The following is a 10,082-nucleotide window of genomic DNA, read 5'->3' on the forward strand; positions in this document are numbered from 1 at the left end:
AAATATTTTAATCAAGAAAAAAAGTTAAAATCAGGACGAATTTACATATCTATAAGTAAAAAAGTTAAATATGTTTATTATGTATTTATTTTTGTCTTTATTTATTTATTATATTTTATTATTATTATTATTATTATATATTTAAAGTATTCATAAATAATTAAAATCAGAAAATGAAAGAGTGAAGAAAAATGAAATTAAAAATATTTTATTAGAATGTGTTAGTGACATATTATAAAAAAAATAAAAGTCAAAAGGTAAAATAAAGATTGAGGAAAAAAAAAAACAAAAATAATGTTTCATGTTGATGGCCACATTTTACTTACATTCACATGTCAATTTTCTTATAAAAAAAATAAAAAGAAAAAGAAAAACATACATTAGTTAACAAGAGAGAGAGAGAAAAAGTGAAGGGTAATCTTGAAATTTTGTTTATGTTATTATTAGAGTGCATGTTTCCTAAATTACTTTTTAAAATTTTAAAAAAAAATCTATATTATTTTGTTTGTTAGTGAACCTTTATATGATTTCCCCTAAGAAATATTTACCTAATTATAAAATAAATTTAAAAATTCTCACAATAAATACTTCTTTGACTTGAAAAAAAAAAACCTTCATAAAAATTACTTTTATCAAAAAATATCACAAACTTATATATAAACTTGGTTGAGTAGTAAATAATTAACATAATCGGAAAAAGTGGAAACAATAAAAAAAATAATTAATAGTGTATTTAGTAATGATTTTAGAAAACGTTTATAATATTTCTAATACTTGAATAATAAAAAATTTTAAGTATTAAAAATATTTGAAGCATTTCCTAAAATTACTGTCAAACGAACTCTAAATATGTTAAAAAATATTATTAAAATGATTTTGAAGACTTTAAAATCAAATCCTAAATATGGCTTCAATGAACATGTTATCAACATTGTCATTTGTGTCACTCTCTTATAATAACATCTTATAGCATTCTATCTAGATATGTTTTATCCTTTCATAAAAGAGTTTAATTTCTTATCAAGTTAGCGATCAAGTAACAATATAGCTTTCAACCATTTTTCCTCAAAGTGTTGTTAATGGAAGTGTTTTTAGCAAAATCATCTATCAAGAGCCCTTATGACAATGATTTTAGAAAGCACTTTTAGCTTAAAAAGTATTTTTTTTAAAATTTTTTTGATTATTATATTTTAAAAAATAGTTGTTTGAGAAATTTTAGGAAACACTTTTAAAATTTTGAAAAATCACTTATAATATCGAAAAAACATTTAATAGGTGATACTCCTAAAAACACTTACAAAAAAATCACTTTAAGTATAAACACTGTCAAACGCACTTTGTATTTCTCCAAAAAAATATTTTAAATGATTTTTTAACTCTACAAGTGATTTTTTCAAATGATAAAAAGTATTTCCTAAACTTTGTTAACTATAAAATAATTTTATTTAAAAGAAAACACCTTATAGTAAAAAAAAAACTTTCTAAAATCATCGTTAAACGAACTCTATGTTTATCCATGAAACACTATAAATGATTTTTTAAAATTATATGTAATTTTTCACATTATTAAAAACATTTTTCTAAATTAGTAAATTATATCAAATATTTAATTTTTTTTTTTCAAGGTTAAAAGCAATCCCTAAAACTGAGTCTTAATTAGCTGTTTGAGGGATAAAACGAACGTAGCTTAGGTGTGCAGTAGAGTTGGACCGGAAAACAAAATATGATGGAAGCAGCTTGGTTTAATTTTCAAAATTGACTGTGCAAACATGGGGAATATTCCCTTGGACTTGTTGGAGTATGGATAGGTACTGAAACCAATTTCACACAAGAAAAAGAAAGGTAACAGTTGGAAATGTTAAAAAATTCAATCAAATTTCTAAATTAGACGATATCATTATTCTCCCAACTTGTAGGCTGGGTTTCAAATTTGGCTGCATGCAGCGGGGGGAAAAATCCAAGTTGCTAACTTACTAGGTGATGTAAACAAAAGAAAGGAAAACAAAAGACTAATAAAATAGTATTTGCCTTTAGACAAGGCTCCTCTCTCCATTATTATAATCCAAATTGGCAATCATCTGAGCTTATTTATGAAGCCATGGTCAATGGTGGATGTGTTGTGACTTGTGAGAGGTTCGAGAGGAGAGATCAGAGATGAAGAAGGAGAGCATGGGAATGCAGCAAGTCATCTGCATGAAAGGAGGAAAACTGAAATTTTCCTGAACTTAGGAAAACTGAAATTATATTTAGTTATTAATTGATTTACTGAACACCCTTTAGGAAAACTGAAATTTTCTAAAGGATTTGAAAATGAGGGGATTGGAAAACCAAGAATTTGTAATCTCCAGAATTTTGGATTTTGTTGTTTGGTTGGATGATGCTGGTCGATGGTGGCGGCGGCCATGATGTTGGTGATAGTAACTTCAAATTAATTGGTTTATTTATGTTGTATAGACTGCATTATCATCCATGTCAGTGTCCCTGCTGGAGCAAGCAGTGCTAGATTTATGTTGCACCACCTTACCTGAGAGTGTCGCCTTAGCAGACCTCGGGTGTTCATCAGGCCCAATACCTTTTGCGCCGTCTCCGAAATCATGACCATCATCTACAAGAGGTGCGGTCAACTAGGCTGGTCACCACCAAGATTTTGGGTTTTCTCGAATGATCTTCCAGGGAATGACTTCAATTCTGTGTTCAAGTCATTGCCAGCATTCCGTGAAAAGATGAGGGGGGAAAATGGAGAGGAGTTTGGGCCATGTCATGTTGCTGCAGTTCTGGCTTCTTTCTACCACAAGCTTGTTCCACCCAGAACACTACAATTTGTGCACTCTGCTTGCAGTCTCCATTGGCTTTCCCAGGTTGGCTTATTATCCAAATTCATCTACAAAGAACATTGTGCCTTAGATGCTGATACTTTCACAGGTTCCTCCGGAGCTTCTTAACAAGCAAATTTCAAACAAGGGGAAGATTTATCTTTCAAAATCAAGCTCACCACCTCTCATAGATGCTTACGTGGCTCAGTTCCAGAGGGATTTCTCTATGTCTCTCAGGTTGAAAGCAGAAGAAATAATCCCTGGAGGACGCATGGTTTTGACATTCAAGGCCAGGAGAACCCCAGACCCAGTCCCGGCCGAGAGTTATCTGTTGCGGGATCAATTGGCACAGGCATTGCAGGAATTGGTTTCAGAGGTATGTGTTCTACACTTCTTTCTTCCTCATCTCAAGCTGAAACATAGGCATAATGAATCGTGTTTCCGATTTATTGCAGAGGAGAAATTAGATTCCTACAATGTACCATACTATGAACCTTTCACAGGACATAGTGACTGAAATCGAGAAGGAATGATCCTTTGGCATCAACGGCCTTGAGATCATGGCCTTACCATGGGATAGCCCCAATGGTGGACAAATTTATGACAGGCCAACAAGTGCCCAGAAGCTAGCAAAGGCGATGAGAGCAGTGCATGAACCAATGTTGGCAAGTCATTTCGGGGCAGAAGTCATGAACCCTTTGTTTAAAAGGCCCATGGAGATCATTGTAGCAGATACAAGGGAAGTGGAGCATGTTGCTGTTCCTGTTTCCATGACCAGAAAGACTTGATTCCACTCTCAAATTATCTCAATATTGTCATATTGCATTTGCCTCTCAGACACTTGTTTAATTATTTGCATCTCTCTGTACAAGATCCATGGATTATTGGACCTATATATCCTACTGCTTGTTTCGATAGGGGGAAAGAACAGATGTCAAAATGTTAGCCCAGAAGATAAGGTGGGCAAGGGGGCTGGCTAGGTAAGGCTTCCATTTGCCCAAAAGGTGGCTAGGAACTTGAAAGGTAATAAATTGAACTTGATTTTTTATTTTATTATTTGCCAAAACTATGCAAGGAAAGTTATTAATTATTTCTTCTTTTACCATCTCTCTATTTTTTTCATTGAATTTCTCATTGAAACTTGAAAATATGAAAAAGTAAAGTAATAATCGAAACAAAGTTAAAAAGAATTGGCCACTTGACTTAGTAAGGTACATGGTAGTATGTTGTTCTAAAGCTATCATAGCCTTCCTAACCCTAATCATGGGCTCCCGACATTGTCTTCTATATGGACACATTCATGAGAAGACTACCGAGAACCATTCCCAATTTAGTTGCCTAGAAAATGTGAAGACTCAAAAAAAAAAAAAAAAAAACAATCTCTTTAGCATTTTTGTTATATTTTTTTCCCAAAAAAAACAAAGCTCCAATAACTTGATCAAACTTCAACATTGCTTTATGTCAACAACAACTCGCTTTGTCTTCTTCTAAAAATATTGTCTTGAATCGTGAAATTTTCAAATCATTCAATTGAATGCATTTTCAAGCATTGTGGTAGGTCTGCACTTATTGCCATACATAGATCACACTATTGATACCTAGTCAACCGAGGATGGATTCCTCTCTCTAAGGTGGCAATGAAAGCTCTCATTCAGATGTTGGAATCTAGACTTCTTGCTTCCCTGCGCAAAGATGTTCGGACGGGTTGTTCGAGCACACCCTCTGAAGCCCAAGTCAGACGCTAGGAAGAATGGAAACCCGTAGAGAGAGAGAGAGAGAGAGAGAGAGAGAGATCATAGAACTCACAGTGTCCCCCATGTGCTTCTATTACAGTAGGGTTTTTATAGTATTCAAATGTAGAGAGGGGCTCAATAGTGTTGAGCTGGTCATTGTAGTGATGATTGCGCAGTAGTGACAGGGCAATCATCATATTTGCAGGACGGTTGAGAGTTGTGTCAGACGGCGCGTCATGACATAGCTTGTCATCCTTTCAATCTTGCTGGTGACATGAGACTTGACGTGTCTATCTACTGAAGTAGACGTGAGGATGGGAAAGGTCTTATCAATCAAGCTGGTGTCAGTTAACCAGGGCCTCACATATCAAAGAAGATTTAAGGTTATTAGGGGTATGCGGGCTGCTCAGTGGCGCAAATGGTCCGGATAGAATGTTCCCCTGGGTGCATTGAAGATTGTTTGAGTAGTGATGAAGAACTGTCATGTGGCTCAGTGAGGATAATGCCATGTGGACAGACGCGTGGATGTACTCGTGGGTGGACACATGGGATAAGGCCCCCACAATGCACCCCCCTCCCCCCCCCCCCCCCCCCCCTCCTGTTAGCACGTGCAGTTATGTTCGGGCAGAGGTGGATGGGTTGAGATTGTCCTTTGGAGCCTCCCTAGTGTGGGCGAGACACGTGTCAATTGCCTACATGAGGGATACTCTCGTCAAGGTGTTTTGTCAAGTGGCGTGTCGTTTTGGGGTGCGTTGCCTGATGACTGCCTTTTAGGATCCTTAGGGTTTGGTCTCCTATAAATAGGGGACCCCAGACCTTTTGGGATTCATTTGGACGTTTCTTATCTCCAAGGTTTTCTTTTCTCTCGCCACTATCCCCTCTGCATTCTGCATCCAGTTATTGCTTTCCTATCGCTTTATCGTTTACCTTCACAATGACACTTTCATTCTGTCTCGCCGCATCTTTGGTGGTCATCCATCTTTCCGGTGGTCCTACAATTTTTCCTGGTTTTAGCCTAGGAAATCTCAGTTTCTGTCAATGTTGCTTCTTCTAAGTTTTGGTAAGACCTTGTTCCCTCATATTGGTTTTTTACATTTTTTTTCCATATTTAGTTGCTATTGGGGATTATTTTGAGTTTGTGGTTTTGCGTGACACAATATAGACACTACGACGTATAAAATGTAGGGTTGTATTAGTACTTTTCTGGGGAAAGGAGACCGTCATCGATGATAGGTCCGGTGGCGTTTGCTCTTCGTGGTTTCACTTCTGTTTGATTCAAGACCCCTATAGGGTATGGTTAAGGGGGAAACCCTTGGCTGGGGTTTACCTTGCAGGCTGAGCTAAGGGCTCTGTCCAGGTATGGGCTTTGAGCCAGTGTAAGCTAGCCCCTAAATAGTTGAGGTATTGCCTATGAGTAGGAGGGTCGGGTGACTGCTTTATGATGTTAGGTCGTTGTGTCGTGCAGGTCTTACTCGACCCACCGCTTTAGAATGTCATCACGAGGGGATGTTCCTTCTACCAACACGACTGGTAAGGGCAAGAAGGGTGTCCGAACGAGATAAGGTGTTAGACGCATTGATGCGAATAAGTCCATCGAACTTTTTACCAAATGGGAGTTCAGGGAGCTCTTCCACGTTCTGTATGGGATTGTAATCTGCTTGATAGGTGGTGACCCAATGTCAATTGAGGAGAAGCCATTTAACGCCACTGTATTTAGCAATGAGCAATTCAATGTCAGGCTCCGCTTTCTCTACCTTCATTTTTCAAACAGTTTCTCCATTTTACAAAGATTCCTCCAACCTTCCTCCATCCGAACGCAATCAGGATATTGATGGGGTGCAACATTTTGAATATGTTATACCACTTGGATCTTTCCTTGCTGGAGATCCTATTTATTTATACCATTAAGATGAGCAGAAAGAAGATTTTCAGCTTGTCCGCTCATATTCCATCCATTCAATTGGTGATTGTAAAAAAGGGGCCACTCCGGACCCCAAGACCCGGGATGCTCCGTCAACTTGGAGAATCCGCCATCCCTCTTCACTAGGTCTTGCGAGTTGAGATGGCTTCTGAGGGATCTCAACTATGAAATCAGTCATGACCTGCCCCTTTATGGCCAACCTGGGCTGATATTTGATTTCGTACTCGCTCAATTCTATGGCCCACTTCAGCATTATTCCAGACAGGTCAGGTTTATGCAAGATACTTCTGAGTGGTTGATTTGTGAGCACAATTACTTGATAGGCCTGAAAGTAAGGGCGAAGCTTCTATGTATTACTCTTTAAGGCTAAAGTCGTCTGCTCCATCTTGGAATATCATATTTTTGCGTCAACCATGACCTTGCTTACATAGTAGATGAGCATTTGTTCTTTATTTTTCTCGTGGCGAAAGAGTACAATGTTGACAACATAATCAGATACCGCTAGATACATGTACAGTTCTTCGCCTAGCTGAGGGTTACTCAGAATGGGTGGCTGCGTAAGATAGCGTTTAATCTCTCCAAATGCTTGCTCGTAGTCACTTATTCATCCGATCGTGTTGGCTCCTTTTAGTGTGAGGAAAAAATGCCTTAGTTTGTCTATGAAATGAGCTATAAAGCGTTCCAACGCAACTAGGCGGCCTGTGAGGCGTTGCAGCTCTTTTTTGGAACTTGGTGGGAATGTTTCTATGACGACTTTGATTTGGTCTAGATTGAATTCTATTCCCCTTTGTGTAACCATAAATCCCAGAAACTTGCCTATGCTGACTCCAAAGACACACTTAGTCGGTTTCAGCTTCATGTTGTATGATTTCATCAAACGAAAGGTTTCTTCTAAATGTCGGGCATGTTCACTTCTGGTTCTCCTCTTCACCACAATGTCGTCAATATACATCTCTATAATGAGTCCGATTAGAGGTTTGAAGATCTTTGTCATTAGCCTTTGGTAAGTGGCTTCGGCTTTCTTAAGCCCAAACGACATGACTTTGTAGCAATAAAGTCTATGTGGTGTTATGAAAGCAGTTTTTTTATTATCTGGTTGGTACATAGGAATTTGGTGATACCCGGGAAAAACATTTATGAAAGAGAGCATCACGTGACCTGCAGTGGAATCACTATCTAGTCTATCAGCGACAATGAGAAGTTATCCTTTAGGCAAACATCATTCAAGTTGGTGTAATCGACACAGACTCGCCATTTAGCCCCCTTCTTTGGGACAACCACCACATTTTCCAACCACTCCGTATACTCAACCTCTCTTATAAATCCTACTGCTAACAACTAGTCTACTTCAACCTAAATGACCTTTTGCCTGTACAGATGGAAGCGTTGGACCTTCTGGCGTATAGGCCGTGAGGAAGGTATAACTTTGAGCCGATGTGAGGTTATTGAAGGATAGATCCCGGACATGTCAGAATGGGTCCACACAAAGACATCTTCATTTTGCTGAAGTACTCCTTTAAGAGCTTGCAACTCTTTCGGTTCTAAGAGGGAGCTAGCATAGGTAAAGTGATCACTTTCCTCTAAGAGATGTATGGATTGTAAGTGGATCTCTCTCTGTCGGGCTCTGTAATTGCTATTGTTCCATCACACCCATTGGTTCTGTGGATGGTTCGTTATTGGTGGCGGACTCGAACTCGTGTGCTACCTGATAACACTAGTGTGCTACCAATTGGCTTCCATAGAGGTTGATCTGTCCGTCTTCGGTTAGGTAACTCACTATTTGGTGATATGTAAAGGGAATGACCTTCATGCCATGTAGCCATGTGCACCCTATGATGGCATTGAATGGGAATAGGTCTTCTACCACCGAAAATTGTACGTTCAAGATAACCAGCCCAGCTTAGACGGGTAGCACGATATCGCCCAAAGAGGTGGTAGAAGCTCCGTTGAATCCTGACAGTATTCGCCCGGGATTTTCTAGAACTGATGGTGGGAACCCCATCTGTTTAAATGTGAACATCTATAATAGGTCAGCTAAACTAACTGAGTCAACTAAAATCTACCTTACATCGAAATTGTTGATCCCTAGTGTTAGGCTGATGGCGTCTTGATGTGGTTGTAACATTCGATTGGGGTCTACTGGGGGAAAAGTGATTACCTTATCTATTAGGCGCATGCTCTCTTCCATTTAGATGGAACTAACACGTTCTTGTACGGAGGCAACATGAAGTAACCTTTGCCTCTTCCATTTAGAGTTGTATTCCTCATCAATGGTCCCCCTATGAATGTAGTTAATTACGGATCTAAGAGCCGCTAAAGTTGTGGGGATCATGGTGGTCAGATTTCGGCCTACCTCCTCATGTTTTTCTTCCAAGAGGACATACTATTGCAAATGCCCAACTCTTATTAATTTTTCCACCAAGTAGTGGAGGCTTCTACATTGTTCCGTGGTATGGTCATGTTCTTTGTGAAATGCACACTTTTTGCTCTAATCCCTCTTAGCCGGATCCGTCTTTATTGACTTTGGCCATCTAAAATCAGATAGCTTGCGGATCATGGGGAGGAGTTTCTTGTATGAAATGTTGAGGGGGGTGAGACTAGGTTGGTCTGACTGTTGCTATCGACCTTGCCCCCTAGTCAATTGCTTCCGTTGGCTTATGGTTTTAGAGCTCTTGGCTGAGTCGTTTTTGGCAAGTCGACTGGTGACCAGGACCTATTAAGTAGTTGCGCGAACATCATCCTCGAACATAGAATATTTTTTTGCTCATTTGAACAAATCGTCCATAGTCATTGGAGGCTTCTTGGCAAGAAATTCAAAGAAGGGTGTACCCGGGCAGATAATTCTTTTAAAAATTTGCAGGATGGCGTCTATGCTGTAAGATTCCACTTGGAGCATGACCTGCCCAAATCGCTTCACGAATTCCCTCAATGACTCATTTTCCTGAATTTTTATGTTCTATAGGGTGCTAATGTTTTGTTTATGTCATGCTGAGCATAGATATTGTCCCACAAAGACCTTCAACAGATTCCAGAAGTTATTCACGGAGTTCATTGGGAGGTGGTGGAACCATGAAAGAGTCTGGCCTTAGAGGCTAGCTGGAAGACCTTGCATAGTAGCGCATCATTCCCTATGTCAAGGGTCATGAGTTGCCTGTTGTTCATGATATGGTCAAATGGATCGTTGGTTCCATCATATGTAGAGAATTTTGGAACCATGAACCCTCTTAGAGGTTCGTAATTGATGATATAAAGGTTGAAAGGCGTAGAGAGCATGTCATCCAATCGCCTACTGATAGAGTGGGGGGGGGGGGACCCCTACTGACCAAATCCTCCATGGGTTGTTGCACTGGCAAATGAGGGAGCTAGTCAGTTACGACCGGTGCAACTGAGGGACTAGGATACACCTCCTGGGTCATCGTTACATGCGATTTTCCTCCCATGTCAGGCATCTAAGGCCCTAGCCTTGCGCGCATTGCATCCGATAGCTGGGACTTCCTATCGCGTTTCCTTTTTGTTGAGACGCGAGTAGAGTCAGAGCTCTTATTTTGTTGCGTGTGGTAAACTGACGGGGACCTTTCCTCAGGTTGCATTTCTTGGTCATTATAGGGGAGCTAT

At 39.3% G+C, this 10,082-nt stretch overlaps 1 pseudogene; it reads left to right on the forward strand.

The window, feature by feature from the left end:
• Positions 1 to 2,469: 2,469 nt before the first annotated feature.
• LOC117913314 lies at positions 2,470 to 3,601 on the forward strand (annotated as a pseudogene).
• Positions 3,602 to 10,082: the final 6,481 nt, after the last annotated feature.

Source organism: Vitis riparia, chromosome 4, assembly GCF_004353265.1.
Source record: "Vitis riparia cultivar Riparia Gloire de Montpellier isolate 1030 chromosome 4, EGFV_Vit.rip_1.0, whole genome shotgun sequence".
In the NCBI taxonomy this organism is placed as follows: Eukaryota; Viridiplantae; Streptophyta; class Magnoliopsida; order Vitales; family Vitaceae; genus Vitis; species Vitis riparia.